General features: G+C 34.6%; 1 protein-coding gene and 1 long non-coding RNA gene across 6 annotated transcripts in view; one reads left to right on the forward strand and one right to left on the reverse strand.

Moving 5' to 3' along the window:
* The first annotated feature begins 1,163 nt into the window (after nucleotides 1-1,163).
* Nucleotides 1,164-25,096, forward strand: part of LOC143231819 (uncharacterized) — a 38,322-nt gene continuing 14,389 nt past the window's right edge. The window contains exon 1 of one of the 2 annotated variants that reach the window (XM_076466479.1): nucleotides 1,164-1,273. The gene's annotated coding sequence lies outside the window, so the exon portion shown is untranslated. Of the gene's footprint in view, nucleotides 1,274-5,846; nucleotides 6,208-25,096 lie in introns of those variants that run through there. The other variant, XM_076466478.1, reaches the window with a different exon arrangement.
* LOC143231829 (uncharacterized) overlaps nucleotides 19,897-25,096 on the reverse strand; it is a 42,351-nt gene continuing 37,151 nt past the window's right edge. For 2 of the 4 annotated variants that reach the window (XR_013017228.1, XR_013017229.1), the window contains exons 2-3: nucleotides 21,824-21,945; nucleotides 19,897-21,387 (exon numbers count right to left, since the gene is read on the reverse strand). This is a non-coding gene — a long non-coding RNA (uncharacterized LOC143231829). The remainder of the gene's footprint in view (nucleotides 21,388-21,823; nucleotides 21,946-25,096) is intronic. The other 2 variants (XR_013017227.1, XR_013017226.1) reach the window with 2 other exon arrangements.

Consider the following 25,096-nt stretch of genomic DNA (forward strand, 5'->3'; position numbering starts at 1 on the left):
AAAGCAATATTGTTGTCATGGTAACGAATATTTAACATACCTAAGCATATAGAACCGTTCTCAGAAGGGGAAGGGAGGGGGGGTCAAGTTTATCATTCTTCAATATTCAACAAATGTGGTTATGTATTGGTATAACCTGCGTTGAAAAGTCGATTACCTTCGCATAGAAACAAAAACAATATCTTCTAGACACATAAACGTTTTGCATAAACCATGGAGACCAAATTTCCACATTAGAAAGTAAAAATCACTAATCAATAATTTGCACATGTTCCTTTAAAACTTTTTTACTTAATAAAGGCGCCATACCTCCTGTTAAGTATATGTTTCCTCAGGCCAGGAAACATCGAAACCACATTTCTATGATTAATGTTCTGAAAATGTAAAATAATCATTTGCATTACATACAATATCAGAGTTAGAATCTAACCATAGCTTCAGATATACACCAGACAGACAAAGTGTCGGGTTTCCATATCCAACAACGAAGTACGTAGGATGCAAATTCAGAAATTTTCATTAATCATAATTCCTGCCTCCCCAGGATGTGCATCTTGAAAACTTTTAATTTCCAAACTGTTTCAGTTTGTTGTGTTTTGTTTTTTCCGAAGCGAGCAAGCGATAGATGGAATAGCGCTTTTCTCTCTCTCTCTCTTTCTTCCCTCCCCCTCTCGCTGTATGTTCGTGAAATCGATATAAAGTTCGTACAGAAAGCAAGCTACTATTACCGGTGTCGACCCCGTCGCTGGCATGAAACGTTGTATAACAAACTTTAGATTATCCAAGTTGAACCATATCTCACATCAGTTTCTTTTGCACAGCGGGCACGGTGCTGTGTACCTTTCTGGACGTGTTTGCAGGGTTAAAAATATCACATTTGTTATCCAGAGATATACACTGCGCAATGCCTGACATGTGTGACAAATTATATCGAATAATTATTTTATAAAACACTTTGGGTGAATTTTTACTACGATTACACTAAACACTGTTAAGAAAATACAAGGTTTTGTGAAGTCAACACGGAATCACAGCTTATTTATCTTTTAAATTTGGGTGTTCCATCAGCCGTTGCGTAAAGCCAAGTGAGAACTTGTCTGTTACAACGTTGAGCTTTATGGGTTTATTATTGTATTAATATTTTTCACTTGAATGTAATCTAGATTTCCCCCATCTGTGAAAACACCGGAAAATTAGCTGGGGTAGGACAGCAAACGTCCTTTGCCTTGAAGGACTTCATGGCAAATTACAAAACAACCATCATGAGCATTTGGTAAGAAAATAATGTTACTCATCTTGTGTCTATTTTATAGGTTCAAAATATATGCGTTTTATTTACGTAAACCTTCTATTTGTACACCATTCTTTCTCAGACATTCAACTATTGCTATACATAGAACCAAAATATATATATTTTTATATTTTCTGACGTTCCATGTTCTTTCAGAAATTACGTGATTCAGTAAGAAAATTAATGTTATACTTTTGTAACTTATTAATACTTTTATTATTATTACATCATTTAACCCTAATTTGGCTTGGTTCAAAGTAAAGAATTTGATGTCCACATTTCTGACTTATATAAACTCGTATTATTACACTGCTTTCATTGCTAGTAAAGTAAACTCTAACGTAAGTTTGTTATGCTTTCTTCATCAGTTAATCTACACCCTATTTAATGGCAAGTATATGTAGTGACGTCACACTTTTTGAGTTACAGATGTTTTTATTAAGACATACATTATATTAAGACTTCTATTATTATACCATGCTTTCACTGTCAGCTTAAAACAGAACCAATTCAGTTTAAACACTTCGATTCTACTATCAGTTAACACAAACTCCATTCAGTTTAAACACTTCGATTCTACTATCAGTTAACACAAACTCCATTCAGTTTAAACACTTCGATTCTACTATCAGTTAACACAAACTCCATTCAGTTTAAACACTTCGATTCTACGATCAGTTAACACAAACTCCATTCAGTTTAAACACTTCGATTCTACTATCAGTTAACACAAACTCCATTCAGTTTAAACACTTCGATTCTACTATCAGTTAACACAAACTCCATTCAGTTTAAACACTTCGATTCTACTGTCAGTTAGCACAACCTCCATTCAGTTTAAACACTTCGATTCTACTGTCAGTTAGAGCCTGGCATGGCCTAGCGCGTAAGGCGTGCGACTCGTAATCCGAGGGTCGCGGGTTCGCGCCCGCGTCGCGCCAAATATGCTCGCCCTCCCAGCCGTGGGGGCGTTATAATGTGACGGTCAATCCCACTATTCGTTGGTAAAAGAGTAGCCCAAGAGTTGGCGGTAGGTGGTGATGACTATCTGCCTTCCCTCTAGTCTTACACTGCAAAATTAGGGACGGCTAGCACAGATAGCCCTCGAGTAGCTTTGTGCGAAATTCCAAAACAAACAAACAAATACTGTCAGTTAACACAAACCCAGTTCAGTTTAAACACTTCGATTCTACTGTCAATTAACACAAACCCCATTCAATTTAAATACTTTGATGTAACACTTTTCTCAGTAACTCAGGTCGAGTCAAAGTAAGTCTAAAAGAAACAGAGAATAGTAACTATAAAACACATTATAAAACCGTCTTATAATACATGTTGTAACTTAATGTATAAATGTAGAATAAATTATTAAATTTTGTATGTTAAGTCACGATATAGTAACTATAAAACACATTATAAACTGTCTTATAATACATATTGTAACTTAATGTATAAATGTAGAATAAGTTATTACATTTTGTATGTTAAGTCACGATATAGTAACTATAAAACACATTATAAACTGTCTTATAATACATGTTGTAACTTACTATATAAATGTAGAATAAATTATTAAATTTTGTATGTTAAGTCACGATATAGTAACTATAAAACACATTATAAAACCGTCTTATAACACATGTTGTAACTTAATGTATAAATGTAGAATAAATTATTAAATTTTGTATGTTAAGTCACGATATAGTAACTATAAAACACATTATAAACCGTCTTATAATACATATTGTAACTTAATGTATAAATGTAGAATAAATTATTAAATTTTGTATGTTAAGTCACGATATAGTAACTATAAAACACATTATAAACTGTCTTATAATACATGTTGTAACTTAATGTATAAATGTAGAATAAATTATTAAATTTTGTATGTTAAGTCACGATATAGTAACTATAAAACACATTATAAACCGTCTTATAATACATGTTGTAACTTAATGTATAAATGTAGAATAAATTATTAAATTTTGTATGTTAAGTCACAATATAGTAACTATAAAACACATTATAAACCGTCTTATAATACATATTGTAACTTAATGTATAAATGTAGAATAAGTTATTACATTTTGTATGTTAAGTCACGATATAGTAACTATAAAACACATTATAAACTGTCTTATAATACATGTTGTAACTTAATGTATAAATGTAGAATAAATTATTAAATTTTGTATGTTAAGTCACGATATAGTAACTATAAAACACATTATAAACTGTCTTATAATACATGTTGTAACTTAATGTATAAATGTAGAATAAATTATTAAATTTTGTATGTTAAGTCACGATATAGTAACTATAAAACACATTATAAACTGTCTTATAATACATGTTGTAACTTAATGTATAAATGTAGAATAAATTATTAAATTTTGTATGTTAAGTCACGATATAGTAACTATAAAACACATTATAAACTGTCTTATAATACATGTTGTAACTTAATGTATAAATGTAGAATAAATTATTAAATTTTGTATGTTAAGTCACGATATAGTAACTATAAAACACATTATAAACTGTCTTATAATACATATTGTAACTTAATGTATAAATGTAGAATAAGTTATTAAATTTTGTATGTTAAGTCACGATATAGTAACTATAAAACACATTATAAACTGTCTTATAATACATGTTGTAACTTAATGTATAAATGTAGAATAAATTATTAAATTTTGTATGTTAAGTCACGATATAGTAACTATAAAACACATTATAAACTGTCTTATAATACATGTTGTAACTTAATGTATAAATGTAGAATAAATTATTAAATTTTGTATGTTAAGTCACGATATAGTAACTATAAAACACATTATAAACTGTCTTATAATACATGTTGTAACTTAATGTATAAATGTAGAATAAATTATTAAATTTTGTATGTTAAGTCACGATATAGTAACTATAAAACACATTATAAACTGTCTTATAATACATGTTGTAACTTACATTTGTGCTTCTCAAGATCTCGACACTTTAAACTCGTTTTAAAGTGTTACACATGAAGTCCACAACAAAACACTTACTGATTTTTTTCCCAACTGGAAACGTTTAACATTTGTTACGCTATAAGTGTACTCTAATTTAAATTTTGTAAGTATGCGCTGTTTTGTTTATATTTTAAGGTAAAAAAATAAATATATATATATATATATTATATATATATGTGTGTGTGTGTGTGTCACGAAAAGTACTTACGCTATTTACATACCTCTTAGGAAGTTGTATCGCCATTACTAAGTGTAACTACAGAATTCATTAACAGCGTATAGAGAGAGACACAATACAACCAGTATAATCATGCTTCAGATTCAGTTTAATGGAGAGACAATACAACCAGTATAATCATGCTTTAGAATCAGTTCAATGGAGAGACAATACAACCAGTATAATCATGCTTTGGAATCAGTTCAATGGAGAGACACAAATACAACCAGTATAATCATGCTTTAGATTCAGTTCAATGGAGAGACAATACAACCAGTATAATCATGCTTTGGAATCAGCTTAATGGAGAGGCAAAAATACAACCAGTATAATCATGCTTTAGAATCAGTTTAACGGAGAGACACAAATATAACCAGTATAATCTCTCCTGTATGCTCCACAAATTCTGATAAAAAAAAAAATAATTGCACGTGAACTGAAAATGAAAAAGTCCGAAAATTTACTTACGGTTCGAAACCTGCGTTATTGGTTAGAGATAACAAAAGGTCTGACATGGCCAGGTGGTGAAGGCACTCGATTCGTAATCTTAGAGTCGCGGGTTCGAATCCCTGTCACATCAAACATGCTCGCCCTTTCAGCCGTGGGTGCGTTATAATGTTACGGTAAATCCCACTATTCGTTGGTAAAAGAGTAACCAAAGAGTTGGCGGTGGGTGGTGATGACTAGCTGCCTTCCCCCTAGTCTTACACTGCTAAATTAGGAACGGTTAGCGCAGATAGCCCTCGTGTTGCTTTGCGCGAAATTCAAAACAAACCAAACCAAAAAGACAACACAACATTGGTGGAATCGTGCATGGAATACACGTGAACAATAAAAAACTGGAATACTCTAATATTCCAATATTTCACTAATGACGTTTATTTCACATTTGTGATTATTTAGTAAATTAATTTAAACCATTATCACGGACTGCGATACCTTCAACGAATAACTTAATTATGAAAACAAAACAAAACAAATTGCCAAATATTCTTATCTTCTAATTAACTACTCTGAAACGCATCATTTTTATTAACAAAGGATTTCGAAAAATCACGAAAACAAGACGCACCGTTGTGCCACAACTGAAAGGTCTCTTGTTGTGCGTTCTTTTAAACATATGTTAGCCATGTGAAGGCTGGTGACTATTTTTTCTAGAAACATTTACGGTTCACGTGAATAAAACATTGCTCTTAAAAATCACTACAATGATCGTATACATGTCTTGCTGTTGTTTTCCAGACATGCTGCATGACATATTTTGCCCTTACAAGACTGTCTTGTAAGTTTTTTTCTAAAAGAGCGAGAAAAAATCACGAAACCCTCGGAGCTTTCAAAACTGACATCAGAACTACAGCTCTTGGGAATGTCAGTAAGAAGGCAAAAATATCTGTCCGCTGATGTAACCCTACACTGTGAGGCAGATGTGACGTCACAGGGACGTTGTGTAACAAACAAATTCGAGCGTTCTCCGCGTGCGACATTACTACCGTATCAACATATCGTAATTTACTTACGAATTATACAGTCCACCACTTTCGTTTCGCACTCTTCCTGACCGAAGATTCTTTGTATACTATAGGATATCTTCTGTATTGGAGTTTTAAAAAAATACCGTTTTAAATCCATCGCGAACAGCTGCTCTTATTCAAAGTCGAATTATCAACGTTCGCCAAAAGGTACGTAAAATATTCTGATTATTACGCCATAACCGGCTCCTACCTGAAGCCGGCAGTCAACAACTGCACGCGCACACCCTCTAAAGTGAGCGCGAGTTCCAGGTACTCCAACGCGTGGCCGCTACTCAGCTCTCTAACGCCAAACTACTTTACAGCCCAAGTTCCCAACAAATTTCACCTATTTCTGCCCTTTAGCTTCAAGATCACGTGAGGACCTTTAATGCCATGTTAATTAGGCCAGTAACAGACCGCTTTGCAAACATCGTTATGTTAAGCGTTATTGCGCGTTCAACAAAACGCAGTAGAATTCATGTCAGTGAAATTTATTACAGGCAATAAAACGGGGCATTAATCTCAACACCAGATAAACACCACTCTGCCAAGTCTTCCATTCTGCTCCCCATTCAACAGTTTCTAAATCTTCTATCCACGTGCTTCTAGGACTTGTCCTTTATTATTTTTTTTTATTTTTTTTTCGGTTTGACAGGACCGGTATGACAGAAGACCGATTACTCCTGTCTGTTCAGAATAACTAACATTTCATTGAGGAAGTAATAATACGGAGTCTTAGACAAAGTTGTGAAGGAAATTTCTTGTAGTCGTAAATGATGGCTGTGTTAGGAACAACACGCATAGGAGCCATATTTATACCTCTACATAAAACTGAAAATGTATTATTAGTAAATCGCATTTATTTACCCGATAAATGTGACGCATCTTAACCCGCAAAGTATTCAAATCTAATATTTTATGAGCATTATGTGTCATGAAAATTAAATTACTGGTTATGGAACGCGAGTTTATGAAAAACAAAACAATATGAAGTGCTGACATCTAGTGTGCGCGTGTTTCTTCCGTAAATACATCTTTTGGCCTAAACACGCTAGTTTCTTGTTGAATTTTGATTTCTTTTTAATTAGAAAAATAAAATAAATAACGGTTTATCAACCAGTGGTCTTGCGTACTTTAGTTGGATGAGGTTTAATGTGTTTCATCGTTTTCTTTTCGTTTTCATAGTTCATTAAGTTTCAGGACTTCATCTCTGAGGTGAAGATAATACTATAAAAAAAAGATGGCGTTTTTAGACGTTTTACCTAATAAAACTGTTTTGTTTGTATTTAGTATTTTGTTGCTGTTCACTGGAAAAATTATCCAGTTGAGATACCAGATCTCTCCATGGTTTATTTAAAATTTAAGAGAACAGAGACGTTTGATTTGTAGTTTAACTTACAAATTTATGGAGGGCTACGTGTCCAGCCGTCTTTCTGGGTTTATGGAAACTCTGTAACCTAACCTACACGGAATGACAGTCATTGGTCTCGTGGACATGATACGAGACCAAGTGAAGAAACAGCCCACCTGAACGTTCTTGGTTTACATTGGTTTCTTTGCATGCTTTACATCTGCTGTAAGCGACTTGACTGGTCTGGCAGAGAAAGTACGTGTGTGTGTATACGCGAAACGACCGGTAGAATTTCAGACGCCATGTTGAAAATGTGCCCCTCAGATGCACTAAGAATATTCTCGCCAGCCCCCCCCTCCTCCTCCCCGTATGAACGAAAAACAATGTTGTTAGCCGTTGATCTAAATTTCTGCGGTGATATGAGATGGAAAATTAAGTTCTGTACACAACGGAACAACGTGAATGGCGAAAGAAAATGTTCATCAGGTCAAAATTCCCGTTTGCTTGAGTGAACTTTAGAATGACGTAGCATCGCTTCTCCGCGTTACAATACGGTTAACTGAGCGGGTATTGCGAGTAACAATATCAGTTTATCTCAACAAGCTCTCCTGTAGACACACGCACACAGTATCGCCTTCTCCAGTCATCTAGCTTCAGTGTTGAACCCTTCTTGCAATCATTGCTCAATAAATATACAATTGGTAACTGATCGTATTTGCATTTATTTGTAAATTGGAAAACGAAACGTCAATAATACGTAAAGATATTTGTAAGAGCGTGTAGATACACTGAAACATTGATGAGAAAGCAGATGTTTCTCGTTTGAAGTTGAGCCTACTCTCACATTGATATTAAGATATTCTGCATGTATTTGCATTGCAAGTTTAGGTGCAATTATCGGAAGTTGCGTTAGAAATTTGCAACTCACCTAATCGAGTCGTGATGTTTTTGTATAACGAAAAATGATCAGATATTATAATTAACGCTCGTAACGTTATCCACTTTTCAGCTTCACCGATAACTTTATTATGTAATGAAATACCCGAAACGTTCAGAGTACAAAGATTCTGGTACAACGTAAAGAGTTTATTTTATCAAAATCTTTCTTTTCTCTGACGCTGGTATCGTCAGTGATTATAGATAAGGTTTCCACACCTCCTGCGATTTTTTGTCATCGTCCTATTCTCTCGCTGAGACTCCCTAGGAACCAAAATTATATCTTTTGTTGAGTCGTCATTTCCACGGGTCTCCACTCTCCACCTTGGTTTAGACGGCATTCCATCCATCCAGCATTGTTGTCTAGAAGGAACACATAAGAAAAAAAACAAACAGTTCCTTTGGTACGAGTAACGAAGAGCTAACCCCTTTGGCCGCCTACTATCAAGACCAGTAAAGAGAACGAAAATTAATGGTTCTTTTCAAAGACTGACTCATCTAGCCTAACCGCGACAGACAATGGGCTTTAGACCCTGTGAATACCACGATGGGAGGGAACAAGGACTTCCGAGCTTGGTTTCTTTCATTGGATAGCACTGTGGAAAATGTGATCGCTTCAAAATCGTAAACAAAAATAAAATTATAAATGGGGTGGGTCTCATTAATTTATGAAAGTTTGGCGCTGAATAGAATTATTTTGGGTATAGAGTTTCTGATGTTACTTTGAGGTGTGTTTTTCTCTATTCTACACCTTCAGTCCGAGTTAGCAAAGTGAGATTAATAAACTTAACATAATAATAATAATTTATTCATGAATAATCAGCCAATATACAGCATAAATTATATGCATTTCTTCTATTAAAAATGTTGTACTTCTTTGCTATCTTAATAGAAAGCTCGAATAAAACAACAACTCTTTACAATGAGCTCATTTCTCTAAACTCAGGGCGAACCAAAATTTTCAAAAAGGTTTAGTTTTTAATAAATGAATATTACCACACAGTACGTTATAAAACAAAGATCATCTGACTAGATTTTTTTACTTTAAATGGTTAAGAAACTTAGTTTGTTCTTCCGAGTTTTCCAACACCGAAAGTTGGTTTGTTTGTTTTGAATTTCTGGCAAAGCTACAAGAGAGCTATCTGCGCTAGCCATCACTAATTTAGCAATGTAAGACTAGAGGGAAAGCAGCTAGTCATCACCACCCATCGCTAACTCTTGGGTTACTCTCTTACCAACGAATAGTGGGATGGACCGTTAAATTATAACACCCCACGGCTGAAAGAGCGAGCTTGTTTAGTGTGAAGGAGATTCGAACCTGCGACCCCCAGATTACGAGTCGAGTGCCTTAACAACTTGGCCATACCGTGTATCCTGCACACGCAAACAGAATTACTTTTTAAATATGTTATTAAAAGAAATAAACCGGTGGCATAGCGGACTTAATATTAAAAGCCGGGTTTCGATACCCGTGGTGGACAGAGCCCATTGTATAGCTTTGTGCGTAATTAGAAACTTTTTTATTATTATTTTAAATGAGGTAGCCTGCGCCATCTATATCAAACTCGTAAGTCTGGGTAATCAATGAAATAGACAAAAACGTTTAATTCTCATGACAACATGCAAAAAAAAACAAAAAACCTTAGCCAGGAACACACCCTAAATATCTTTCCATCTCTAAACTTATGTTAACACAAGAAACCCGTTAGTAAGCTATACTAGTGATAAGATACGTATCTCTTACGATATAAACTTGTGTAGAAAGTGTATCAATACGTGCGGATGGTATTTGGGTGTATTTTGTTTAATAGATGGTCACGTAAGTTAAGTAGCTCGCTGTGCGTTTGATTTCATGTAAAAACATATTTATCACATTAATTTATGTCTATGTGGCCCGGCATGGCCGAGCGCGTTAAGGCATGCGCTCGTAATCTGAGGGTCGCGGGTTCGCATCCGAGTCGCGCTAAACATGCTCGCCCTCCCAGCCGTGGGGGCGTTATAATGTTTCGACGGTCAATCCCACTTTTCGTTGGTAAAAGAGTAGTCCAAGAGTTGGCGGTGGGTGGTGATGACTAGCTGCCTTCCCTCTAGTCTTACACTGCTAAATTAGGGACGGCTAGCACAGATAGCCCTCGAGTAGCTTTGTGCGAAAATTCAAAACAAACAAACAATTATGTCTATGTACGTGTTACGTATAGAAGTTTAAATACGGATATATCTGTGTCACGTCCGAACGATAAAGCTGTGTGAAAAGCGAAACGTATTAACAGTTTATTCTGTTCAGGTATTCATATAGGTTATTAGTATAAGCACTTTCTTTACCATTTGCAATTAAGTTACACAATGGACAGTCAGTGCTATGCTCATTGCGAGTATCGAAATCCAATATTTAGCGTTATAAATCTTCAGATTTACCGCTGAGGGGTGTAATTATAAAGTGAAACGATAAAAAGAGCCAGCATATTAGTATATGAAATAATTTTTAATGATTTTTCTACATCTTAATCGGATTTTCATATGTCGCGGAATGGGCCCGGCATGGCTACGTGGGTTAAAGCGTTCGACTCGTAATATGAGGATCTCGGTTTCGAATCCCCGTTGCACCAAACATGCTCACCCTTTCAGCCGTTGGGACATTATAATGTGACGGTCAATACCATTATTCGTTAGGAAAAGAGTAACCCAAGAGTTGGCGGTGGGTGGTGCTAATTCGGGACGGCTAGCGCAGATAGCCCTCGAATAGCTTTGCGCGAAACTAAAAAAACACAAACGAAAACAATCTCGCGGAATGTATTACTTGTCGACTAATTAATATTTTAGAAACTATTTTTAGAGAAAAAAAATGATTATGTTGCCAAACAAGCTAACCCTATAACGGACGGATAAATAAAGCTTACACAGCTTTAAAAAATAGCAGAGTCGTCAACAAGAAGTGTACATTACTAGTTTCGCGTACAAATATCGATAGAGAAAGTATCTGATAACAAATATGTTTTTGCTTCTAAACACTAATAACTGCGTTCCCACGAAAGGTGTTGGTTATCGCTATCTGTATATATAACTCTAATTAGTTTGAATTTGGAATTCGAAGTCGTGTATAATTACAAATCGTGTTATGTTGTCTTGCTCTAATCTAGTGGTGTTAACAGATTCGTGTGTTGGGATTGAGTACGAATGATGGGTTCTTGTATAATGTTTAAAATCAATTAATTAGAATGCAACGATTCATATTTATTTATACAGTTAGAGAAGTTAATAAAGCCGTGTTTAAAATGTTCAGTGTATTTAGGTGAAATCATTTGACGCCTTTTTATACTTTCAGGTGTTGAAGTGTGAATCGTTGTGTTTTTATTATTCATTTGATTTCAGCGGCTTCCTTTCTAATTGTTATAATAGCTTAATAATACAAAAATTAATAACACTATGTAACAAAATTTTTACTTTTTCTTGTTCCTGGACAGAAAGTGTTATTTCCCAATTGCTTATGCCTAAAGTAAATGGAAAAGACCTATTTTTTCTCTTCAAACTTTGTTTTTGTGACCTGGGAGCGTATAACGAAAACATGATGGGAGACTATACTGGGGGCTGATACGTGAAAGTGATTTACATTACAGTCACAAATCTCTAAAAACTACTCACTTCTAAACATTTTTGTACAACTTTGGTATAAATACATGTAAACCTTAATTCATATATTGTTTTATTCAGACCTTATGTAAATGAAAATGTGCAAATTTGCCCGTTTTTACATAGAAAATAGGTTAATTTCTAAATTTCTTTATCCAGGTCACAAAAGCAAAGTTTGAAGGGAATAATGGCCATTTTCTGAACTTTTACAATATAAGCAATTATTATAATAAGAAATAACACATACTATTCAGGAACAAAATGTGTTACACAGTGTTATGATTACAATGATTGGGAGCGGTGACCCTCCCCGTCTATAGTTCTATATGTTTTCTATAAGACGCCTATTATACTTATACAACTGTAATATTTAGTAAACCAAGTCTGTTGTTTTAGCAAAATTTATCTCTTAGGGGTTATTTCGTAAATGTTGGAATATTTTGTTTGAAACTAATATGAAACGTACGTCTGATACCATCGATCAATTGGCAACATTTAACAGTTTTTGCTGACAGTAAAGATGATTTTAACGAGGATATGGCTGTTTGAGTTGTTTACGAAGGGTTTTGTGGACAGTGCCAATAAAGCAGTAACTGTGGGTAATAGATAAAAAACATCCGGGGAAGTAGATAGTGTCTAACGTACTTTGACGATAACGCTCCATGGTTATCACAAGTGCTGGTAATCTCTCCAGATTTCTGTAAAGCTTGACTCTGGCTCTTGACAAGTCGCTGATTTTTTACCCTTCATTTTTTTCTTCTGTAATCGTCTCGAACAAGACTTGTTGACTTGTCCCCCCTCATCGTCTCAACTTAGAACCGACGACAGATGGCGCCTTCAAGAAAAGTGAGTTACTCTGGGCTTTGGCCCTAGAACTGATAATACTAATCATAGCTGAAAACATGCCATCTATCTGGAGCCAAGCTTCTGTTGAAAACAAAATTCTAGGAATATCCTATAGCGCTATATAAACTTAAAATTATGTATCAACTCGTAATTTGTGTTTCTACGGTTTGTTCTCTCTAAGCGCTTTCACCTTAGGGTATTAACGTAGTATTAATATTTTACTTTGCTAAAATGTGTGGATGGAATTTGTTAATAATTACAATCACTCGCTCATCTACAGCCAACTTAACTTCTATGACAGGTCCGTTTGATTTTTCAGTCAGATCTGACACACAGCAAGATGTGAGAGGCGTTGTTGGCTTTATATTCCTAACATCAGAAGGTTTACGTATGAAGATAAAGTTCTATTCAATCAGTCGGTATACCAGTATATCAGTCAGTTAGATACCATGTGTTTTGCTCAATCAGTATACATGTGTTAGATACCACGTGTTTTCTTCAATCAATATACATATGTTACATAGCATGTGTCCTGTTCAATCAATATACATATGTTAGATACCACGTTTTGTTCAATCAGTATACATATGTTAGAAACCATATGTTCTGTTCAATCAGTCAGTATACATATATTAGATACCACGTGCTGTGTTTAATCAATATACATATACTAGATACCACGTGCTTTTCTCAATCAGTATACAAATACTAGATACCACGTGTTTTGGTTGATCAGTACACAGAACCTTAACCCTCTAGACACACAGTTTGATAATAACAAACCTAAAACTTTTTTTTAATTTATCTATCCGTCACCTATATGTTTTTACTAGCATGATCTGTTTCTACCCTGTAGTTTCTGTTAAACTTTTTATAATTATTAGCGTGATGTGTGTGTGTTTTTCCATCCATCTTTGCTAGAGCCTTAGCGTCATATTTGACTTCTTAAGGTAAAATCCACGTAGATAAGAAATGCGTGAATGTTGCATCAAAGAGTATCTCCAAGGCAACAACTTTTCGTGAGAATGTAGAAACGTGATATTTTACAAAACGTGCTTTAGTTACTTTTTGAATGCCATAAGTTTTCACACCCTTAGCAGATTACAACTTCTATTTTTTTACCTCCAGAAAGTCGGAAGATGTGGGAAGAACTTCCGCTCCTCTGGTTAATTAGCCAAAGATCAGACATTCCTTCACGCTCGAGCCCCAAGGCTCCAAGCACCTCGTTTATCAGGTGATACATAGGCTGGGTAGAGAGTTTCTTAAACCTCACTACAGGATGTAAACGTAGTACAATTGAAAGCACTGATTTATTTTTTCTCTTGTACTATGGAGATAGTTTGTTGGTTGAGTTTCCACCTCTCTACCTAACCATAACACTAAATACTTTTTACTAGTTGTAAATAATCGGAATTATATGGCTAAATATATATATTTTGTGAAATGAACTTAACCGTTGTTTTAATTAATATGAGTTTTCGTTAAAATGGGGGAAGTTTGTTTGTTTGTTTTTTACTGTAAGGAGTGAAAATGATGTTTTGCTTTTCTTTTGGACAAACTTATTAAAAGTTATCAGGCTTTTTACAAAGTAGAAATAAGCAGTATGTCTATATCCAAGTGATTTCAGAACTGTTACATTGAAAACTGAAATTCTCGACTTAGGGTTTTTTAGGTTTTGTTTAAGGTCCCTGAAGTTCACAAGAACTAAACATTGTGCTGACATTTTTCGTTGTTACTGTCCAGCTTGTGATACGTTCCTGGAAGAGGAGTGAATATTTCTAACTATTTGAACACACTTCGCTTCATTGTTTTTTTCTCGTGCTGAGCCAGTGTGACCTAGTGATTAGCTTATTTGATCTATGAAACCGCAAATTTCATGGTTCGCGGCTCGTTGCTATATAAATACACCACGTACTTTGGGTCCACGAGTGCGCTAAAAAAAAAAACATAAAAAGAGTGAAACCTAAATCACTGTATTTGGTCAGTCATGAGTAGCCTAAAAGTTGGTGATGGGTATGTTGACTGGTTGCCCACATCTAGTTTATCAGTTCGAAATTAGGGGTCAATTCACTCAAATAGCCTTTTGCGCACAAATTCTGAAACCAACTTTCACTGACTTCGTTCCACTATTTCAACATCAACTTGTTGGCGGCTCCTTCTAGCGAGTTTACTGACTCTATCTTGTGCTATAACTGAACTATATATACTCGTGTAGTAACATGTTACATTCTTTGACTGTTGGTAAGCGCAAAACGACACAATAGATTGGACTATCTGTGCTTTTCATACAAATCTTAGTGTTATGAGTAAGTCTTAGGACTTACCGCTTACTTACCAGAGGGTCTCTAATGAGTTTCATCCAGCAAAACTAAAATAAGTAATTCTATAACCGTTTTTACCTTTAAAAATGAGTTTATCTTACGTAACTTCACATAATGGTTCTGTTGATTCTAAAGTGTTTTACACAAACAAACCTTAAATGATGTCTTTCTTCTACTGGTGACCTGATGATTTGAATGTTCCCTTTCTAAGGCTTATAGTAGGTACTTTACCTGCGTCAGCTTCCTTTAAGTAAATTAATGATATAAATGCTCACTTAGCGACGTTCTTACAGACCACTGAGATTTTCTTCCCTGTGTAACATATGGTTTTTGTTGAAATATTCCTGCTGTCTTCCATACAGACCTATCTACATGGAAGAACACACGAGTATTATGAAATTCAATAAGGTTTCAGTCTATAAAATGATTTTGGTACAGTTCTGTCATCTGTCTTAAACCATTATTATAGTGTAGCACAATATCAAATATGCGTCCACCTTCTATAACGCGAAACGTAGTTGTCACCCTCTTAAAATTTATGTGTTGTGTGAAAGAGCAGCACGCGATATATATAGCACGTTGTACTGAAAAGGTTCATTCAAAGTACCTATCGCAGAAATTCAATACAAAGCAATTTATTGATATAAGCTACAAATAGCCCCTCTGTCTATATAGGAGACAGAAGCACGTGATTGTTGTACTTATGGATAGGAACCTTTCACGGTTACGTCATTTTGTGTATACTTATCTAAATGAGTTTTTGTTTTGTTCTTAATGCCCGTATACAGATTAAAGAATGATTCTCGTCTTTTTATTTTAACAACTCTGTCATGCTTTATTGTTGAATATCATAAACTTGTTTCTTTCTTTGTTTTTGAATTTCGCGCAAAGCTACACTAGGGCTATCTGCTCTAGCCGTCCCGAATTTAGCAGTGTAAGACTAGAGGGAAGGCAGCTAGTCGTCACCACCCGCCGCCAACTCTTGGGCTACTCTTTTACCAACGAATAGTGGGATTGACAGGCACATTATAATGCCTCCACGGCTGAAAGGGCGAGTAAGTTTGGTATGACGGGGATTCGAACCCGCAACCCTCCGATTACGAAGGTCATCATAAACTTCACCAACATAAAATTATGGCGTTTGTTATTTACAGCCCGACATGGCCAGATGTTTAATGCATAAAATTGAATATTTTACAGATGGAAGAAGAAACTCTCAGTAGAGTTTTGATTTTTCTATGTTTATATTTAAACACAAATCAATAGAACTGTTAATCTCTGATATGCCCACCACAGGAATCGAAACACGATTTTTACGGTAAAAAGTCTTCAGACTTCCCGCTGAGCCCCTGAGAGGTCTCGATAGAGTACTTATTGTATGTAATGTATAAAACTTTTCTCCAGAACTCTTTTTTTAGTATTTTCAGTTCTTTCTTTAATTGAATACTTTTAAGCACATTATTTATGTCGTTTATGTCAAGGTGGCGTTAGTACATAAAGTGATATCCGGTTTGTCCTCATTGTTTTTATTGGTTTTTTTAAACGTCTTATACCTGAAGTTATAAACAAAGAGTTTATTAAAGACAATGCACTTACAAAATTATTTATATGGTATCAGTTTAAGATATGATTTGAAAATGTAACAAACTGACCAAAAAAACTGCAGGGTGGTATTTTCATTAAATTAAAATATTTATTTATATCACAGGTACAATGTGATTGCACTCACACATGTATCGGTAACACAATAATTTATACGATATATTTATTCTTAAGATTCTGTCCTTGGTTAAGTCAAATTTTTAGGACTTCTTCTTAACCACATGAATAAAATATTTTCACGCTAACTGAAAATAAAACATGCAAGTATTCGTAAGTAGTATTTAAAAATAATAATAATAAAAACATATTATGTCCCTGGATCGAACTGAGTTCACTATGATGAAGCCTAAATTGTTACCTAATCAAAATTTGCATTTATTGTCTTTAGTATGTTGTCCTGTTGTTCACTCTATAAGCAATTTGTGTGAAATATAAATCTATTCATCGTAAGAAAAATTCAATTTCACAGAAAACTAAGACACTGGCAGTCCCTTAACCACCATAAGCTCATACCTCGCCATAAATCTCGATATGATCTCAAAATAATTATCGTTTGTTAGAAAGAAGAAAATCGTGTAGTTGGTGTTGTGCCGTTGAAAATAAAGTTTTCTTATATCACGTGAATCAGCGTGTAATAAACATTTTTAGTAAGAGTAATCCCTCCCGTGGGTGTGAAGTTTAAGATACGGGAAACGTGTTTTTCTAACATCTGTCTGCAATTAGGCTTACCAACAAACTCATGGGAGGTCGTCGCCTTCTTTCTTACACCATCCACGAAACTGGTACCTTTTTTTTTTTTTTTCTGGGTATAACTGTCTGCTTCCTTCAGTTAAGACAATCTTACGCTTAGAAGCAACGTTTTGACCTTTAAGTCGAGACTGTATTTAAGAGGCGGAGCTTAGGGTTGAACGTCGAAACATCTTCCGCCTCTAAGAGCACCAGATTTCCTTTTCCGATCACGAGATAGTTTACCTGCAATAATCTCTTTGATGTAACATTTAAAGCACCTCAATTTGCGAAAACAATCTCGTGCGTATTTGATGACATTTGCCAAAGGGAAAGGAGGAAGTATTATGGTTTTTCTCTTTACATAAAACTGGAAAACTATTTTTACCATACATACAATTGCAAATCTGAAAGTTAACACCGTTCGAAGATTAAAATGGCCTAAAAAATTATAAAGCAAAGGAAATAATCATGACAGTTATATGTTTAATACGACTGAAAGTATTGTCTCAAGACATTTCCTTAAATGTGAATTACTAATTTATCTACATTCTGTACAAATAACTATTTGTTCAACATGTTGACCCTAAATGTACGTTGTATTTTGGAGATGTTTGTAGCTGTACCTTAAAACGTTTAACATTATTATACTGATAAAACGAACATTGTCCAATCAGTTCATCGTTATTACGTCATAGTTTGGTTTGTTTTGAATTTCGCGCAAAGCTACACAAGGGCTATCTGCGCTAGCTGTCCCTAATTTAGGGATGTAAGACTAGACGGAAGGCAGCTAATCGTCACCACCCACCGCCAACTTTTGGGCTACTCTTTTAGCAACAAATAGTGGGATTGACGTAATATAATAACACCTCTACGGCTGAAAGGGCGAGCATGTTTGGCGCGACCGGGATGCGAACCCGCGACCCTCAGATTACGAGTCGAACGCCTTAACCCACCTGGCCATGCCGGGTCATCTTTTATTTACAGACATATGATCACAAAAGCAAAATAAAACCTATACCTGGGAAAAAACGAATAACAGCACCAAAGCCTTCTGAACCCAAAAAATGTAACTTTTAAAAATGTTTCCACAAGTTATAAGAATACCAAACGCCAAATATCCGTTATGAACTTGAACCCCTTTTGAACTTGGCTCGAATACAGTTTTTTAGAACCTCTTTTGTTTTCACCCGTAAAATAAAACATTGGAGTTTCTTACATTAAACAATATTAAAATTCATCCCTGACGAGAGGGCGTCACGTGTTATAGACTCTCACTATAATCATCTGTACTGCTGTGAAACCATATTATTTCGATAGCTAAGCCTTGTTTCATGCACAAAGTTTTGTTTTCTTCGAAGAAATATCCCGAAAAAAATGTACATATATACTTGTGAAACAGAACTAAGCCTCCTATAGGTAGATCCTCTGGAAGAATTTTATCATCTAAATTGACAAGAGATTTTTTTTTTATAATTTCTGTTCTATCTTTCTTCACTGACAAAACGAGAAAACTATTCTTGTATGTTACGCCTACTTTTTATCTTCCAAGTAAACAGAAAATTACCCGTAACTGTTCTTGTAGAAGATAAATTATTTAAATATATTGGTTTCTTTGTGAGTATGTAGTTTTGTTCTTTCTAGAGAAACTTTAAAACAGGAATGATAATAAATATTTACACAGTTTTCATCGTTTAGATTATTCGTGATAATTGGTCTCATTAAGTATAACTAATCACAACCAGTTTCAACTAAGTATGTAATTAGTTTTACAAGAGTTTTATCTATATAATCACGACGTTTTTATGCTAATTACAAAATGAATTTTATTTTACAGACGCGTTTAAGATATGTAAAGATTTATATATATATATATGTCAATACTTGGTACATTAAAAATCATCAGTAATGGGTTTTCCAATGGGTTCTTTTGTCAATACAGAAAAACTAATGAGCACGTGCTACGTAACTTTCTTTTTCGTTTGTTCTGTAAACATGCTGTCTAACGTTATAGAGACAAATGTACTTTGATTTGAAAATACTTTTAAACTATATGAAAAAAAAAAATAAAAATTAGTAGTGCAGTTGACCTAGTACAAGAGTTGCTTTCCAAGAACTTATCAGATTTCATGTGAAAGAGCTGACGTGATTGACCTTTTATAAATAACACTGTTGTGACTCCTATCTACGGCTTGGTCAGGAAGTGATTTATAAAGTTATGAATTTGAAGCTACGGAGCGCATATGCTTAGACTGAATTTTTTTTAATGAAGACTTTTCAGCGAGTAACTAAAATCAAAACCTTCACATAAGTCGTTTCTTTCGCACGTGAGGTCACTTTTAAAGTAGAAAACCCAGAGTGGTCAAATCTCAGCGAAAGAAAAGAGTATGTAGCTTAGTTTAAATAACTAAACATAAGCGGAAATTTTAGTCTGTCTGTCTGATAATTAGTAAGTCTTATATATAATAGTTGTAATCAAGCGCTAAGTTCCACAGTGGGCTATCTGTGCTGTTAGTAAGTCTTATATGTAGTTGTTCTCAAGCGCTAAGCTCCACAGTGGGCTATCTGTGCTGTTAATAAGTCTTATATCTGGTTGTTCTCAAGCGCTAAGCTACACAGTGGGCTATCTGTACTGTGCCACTGAAGAGAAAGCGAATTTAGAATGTCCGAAAATTAAGTAATATTGCCTTACCAATGTCTAGTTTTAATTCGTTATATTTAAACACATAAACTTATTCCTAGGAACAACGAACTTCTGCGACAATAGTGCTCACACATACACATGTTTAATAACGCTTTTAATTTACGTTATAAAACGTACGTTTATTTTTTTCCCCATAATCGCAATTAATTCGAAACTTTGAACTTATTTACTTAGAATAAATAATAGGTCTTCTGTTTTATTGATTAAGATAAATTATTTTACTGCCATTACTGAATAAAATATAAAATTGTCACTTTCGTAATTTGTAAACACAGAGGACGCTGTATCCAAGTAGCGAGAGGTAGCATTAATACTTTTATTAACATTTTCACTTCTAACTTACAAAATTGTGATTTTGGTTAAAAATACAGTGTTTAAATAGCACCTTGTTTGTAGAGAATATATTCATAAAACAATGTGTTTACTGTTCTCCGCTTAGAAATTGTTGTCTTATAGCAAAGCCACATCGGGCTATCTTCTGAATCCCACCGAGGGGAATCGAACCCCTGATTTTAGTGTTGTAAATCCGTAGACTTATCGCTGTACTAGCGGGAGGGCCCCGCTTAGAGATATATTACTGTAAATATAACATAACTTGTTTACAGCAGACACGGATAATATAACTATCTACACTTTCATTGCACTAGACAGTGTCATAACCTATTAAGTTTAGAATAAACCACTCTCGAATATATTATAACTCTGTCGTATTTATGTCTGAAATTTAACTTTTCGACAAGTTTCAAACCGTCGTTTTAAAATTACAAATAAGGGATTTCTGGATATCATTGAAACATTTAGTGTCAATAATATTTGATTTCGATTTTTCGAAATTTCGTATTGTTCTATTTCTCGAATTTTTTGAGAACCTGTGATTAATATAAGACATAGTTTGATGGCATCGTTAAGGTTAAACGATACGTTAAATGCGCCCTGCACTGTAAGAAATACTAAGGACACGCTTGTGACTAGCTGGAGGAGGTAAGGTCACGGGGTCACAATGTATGTAAGTCTTCTACCCGCCATGTTTAGTTGGTTGCCGCCATGGGTACACTTTTCATTAATATAGATGAATTAACACCATCACTGTTGGAGCTAAAAATCCACAAGAGGGCTGACATGTGTGGCTCTGCATCTACTATTCGTCTATTTCAGGTTTCACCGCCGTCCATGGTATATTATCAAAACAGTTGGGGGCAAATGACACATCAGCTCCGCCTGCAGTACAGAGTCTTCTATCGTGAGAAAAGATTAAATGGGTAGCGGCGGACAAACAAGTTATTTCAAGCATTTCTTTAATCAGTTATATTTAACATTTTGGTATTTTTTCCTTAAAGGTGTAGTACAATGATTCTAAATATTCTGGTCAGCCATAGTCGTCACATGTAACAAGTGTCAAACGTAAAGTCAATTTCAGAGCTATAAAGTAGCACAGCCACACACACATCAGAACACATGAATTGTCATCTTAGAAATACGTCTTATTTGTATGAGCGACCACATAAAAAAAAAACAGATATCTTCATGTATACGGCTTTTAATTCGTCACCTTGAACTTAGAAAACCTTGTTAAAAAGTTTTGGGTTATTAATTATATACGTGTATTATTTACGTTTAAGTTCCATTTACTTTAAAGTACGAAGTATTGTTTTATTTATGTAACTCACCTACCTTATAAATTATAACTTCTTTTGTATTGTTTGGATTATCTTCAAAGTCATCGACTTATCACATGGTTGTGATCTTTAGAACTGCTGCTACTGTTCTGCGCAGTTGCCGATGAAAGTAGAAACCTGTAAAACGTACAGAAATTAATCCTCCTATAAAAAACACATTTGTTTTTTACTTTGTAACTGTGTAACATGTCATCGTATAAAAGGAAATTATGTATGTCTTACAAGATTAAAATTATACGATTTTTTTATTTACATAAATTGCGTGTTCATATTATTTATCAGAATGAACTTAAGAATGTTAGTTTTGTTCCTCCACGTCACTGGATATAAACACATTAGAATTATTGTTAACTTAGACTGGGCATGCGCTGTTAAACTCTACTTACCACTGCATATATAAAGATGCAAAACCCCTTCTTGTTGCATCTTGCCTGATGTTTAATCATCCTGGCTATTTATAGTTGAAGGTTCTGAATTTGCATCACATTAGAAAGAAGAAAGCTAATTCATACAAAAGTGTGTCACAAAGACAGACAGATACACAATCAAACGTGTAAGTCACTCAGGTTATGAAAAAGTAGCAGTAGTACCATGTTTTATTACTAACATGGTTATATTTTGTGCTCCCAAGTTTTTGTATTAGATCATATTTTATAGCGTCTTATGGTAATTAATTAATACACTGATATAAAGGTTCAAGAAAGATGTATGTAAAACATGATGAGCAAATACATTTATTTGATATCCTGGTAATAAGGACAGTAACGGTATGGTCTTAATTTGTAAATCAATATGTTGGTAATGAGGACAGTAACGGTATAGTTTTAATTTGTATATCAATATGTTTGTGATGAGGACAGTAACGGTATAGTTTTAATTTGTATATCAATATGTTGGTGATGAGGACAGTAACGGTATAGTTTTAATTTGTATATCAATATGTTTGTGATGAGGACAGTAACGGTATAGCCTTAATTTGTATATCAATATGTTTGGTGATGAGGACAGTAACGGTATAGCCTTAATTTGTATATCAATATGTTGGTGATGAGGACAGTAACGGTATAGCCTTAATTTGTATATCAATATGTTGGTGATGAGGACAGTAACGGTATAGCCTTAATTTGTATATCAATATGTTGGTGATGAGGACAGTAACGGTATAGCCTTAATTTGTATATCAATATGTTGGTGATGAGGACAGTAACGGTATAGCCTTAATTTGTATATCAATATGTTTGTGATGAGGACAGTAACGGTATAGCCTTAATTTGTATATCAATATGTTTGTGATGAGGACAGTTACGGTATAGCCTTAATTTGTATATCAATATGTTTGTGATGAGGACAGTAACGGTATAGCCTTAATTTGTATATCAATATGTTGGTGATGAGGACAGTAACGGTATAGCCTTAATTTGTATATCAATATGTTGGTGATGAGGACAGTAACGGTATAGTTTTAATTTGTATATCAATATGTTGGTGATGAGGACAGTAACGGTATAGCCTTAATTTGTATATCAATATGTTTGTGATGAGGACAGTAACGGTATAGCCTTAATTTGTATATCAATATGTTGGTGATGAGGACAGTAACGGTATAGCCTTAATTTGTATATCAATATGTTGGTGATGAGGACAGTAACGGTATAGCCTTAATTTGTATATCAATATGTTGGTGATGAGGACAGTAACGGTATAGTTTTAATTTGTATATCAATATGTTGGTGATGAGGACAGTAACGGTATAGTTTTAATTTGTATATCAATATGTTGGTGATGAGGACAGTAACGGTATAGTTTTAATTTGTATATCAATATGTTGGTGATGAGGACAGTAACGGTATAGCCTTAATTTGTACATGAATATGATCTTGTCCCTCACACGTGAATGTTTTCCGTAACACCAGTGATGATAATAAAGACATTAGTGATTATCATAGAATTAATTAATTATAAGTGGTTATCATAAAATTGATTAATTATAAGCGGTTATCAGTACATTCCCGCTGTAATTATAACACTTGTAGACTTTCTTTTAAACAAAATCGAACGGTTTCATCTAAGTCATGAACAGCGAAACCTATTGGCTATTATTAGCATTGTTACGGGTTTAACAGAATAAGATATAGTACTAGAGTTGTTTTGGTATCAACGAACAAAGCCTCGTCTGTCATTCTGCACAAAGCACCCTAGTTAACTATTTCGATAGAAACCGAAACACTTAACAACGACATGCGAAGATGCTTAGAGTGGTTTCAGGCTGAGGTAGTCGAATGAAAGAGCTTAAACATCCAGGCATGGCTATCACGAGCTTTTTGTTCTGCCATAAACATACAGTGCACGTGATTGATGGGCTTTGGCCACAAAGTCCGCCTGTAAAAGGGCAGAAGGATTCATAAGCCCGGCCTTCTTGCTGGTCTGCAGTTGAAACGACAGAACTGCTCTGTCGGTGAATAGTATACAATATGTCTAACAACTGGCCAGTACACCGAAGAATAAACAGTTAACATATATATATTTGTGATGACTCTATCACTATATCAATCCCTCAGTATCCATCCATCCAGGAGCTGTGATTAGTTATATTTGTAACAGGGCCACCTCTATTCACAATATTTTTGCAATAAGTTACGTTTTCACACGTTAAGTTTGAGCTCGGAAACAATATAAAAGCTGTTTTGTATGTGTGTGTTTTTAAGGGAAATGTCAAGCCACACCACAGTTCATCATAAACACATAAAACGGAGGGTGGGCGAAAATTAAACACCCGAAACGCGGAAAAAGTGTGAGCGAAGAACAGATGTTGGTGTGTCGATTCCACCCTGTTATTCAGTTCGCTGTTCTGTTTTGATTACTGAAACATTTGGGATCAAACACGTGGACCGTTTTTGTTTGGATGTAATATACACATTATACGTCTCCTTACTATACGGTCTGATCTCTCGCATCTATTGCCGCCTTAGCTCGTTATGTCTCCGCACGCTTCACTTGGCTAAGTTACGGTTATCTGTATATTACGAAGGAATGTTACCTTCGATACTCTGTTAAGCACTACTTGTTATTTGCTGTAGTAAATCAAAGTTCTCTGAATTATAAATCAAGCCTGATATGAACACTGGACGATTCTTTCCAAGCCTAAATGACTTTACTATTAAACAAAGTAAGGACGTTGCTTTAAAAGGTATCGTAACCCGAACGAAACGACGTAGATATGTCTACCTCGAGTTGAAATATCCTACACATATTTACGTAGTAATACTTG

Source organism: Tachypleus tridentatus, chromosome 11, assembly GCF_004210375.1.
Source record: "Tachypleus tridentatus isolate NWPU-2018 chromosome 11, ASM421037v1, whole genome shotgun sequence".
In the NCBI taxonomy this organism is placed as follows: Eukaryota; Metazoa; Arthropoda; class Merostomata; order Xiphosura; family Limulidae; genus Tachypleus; species Tachypleus tridentatus.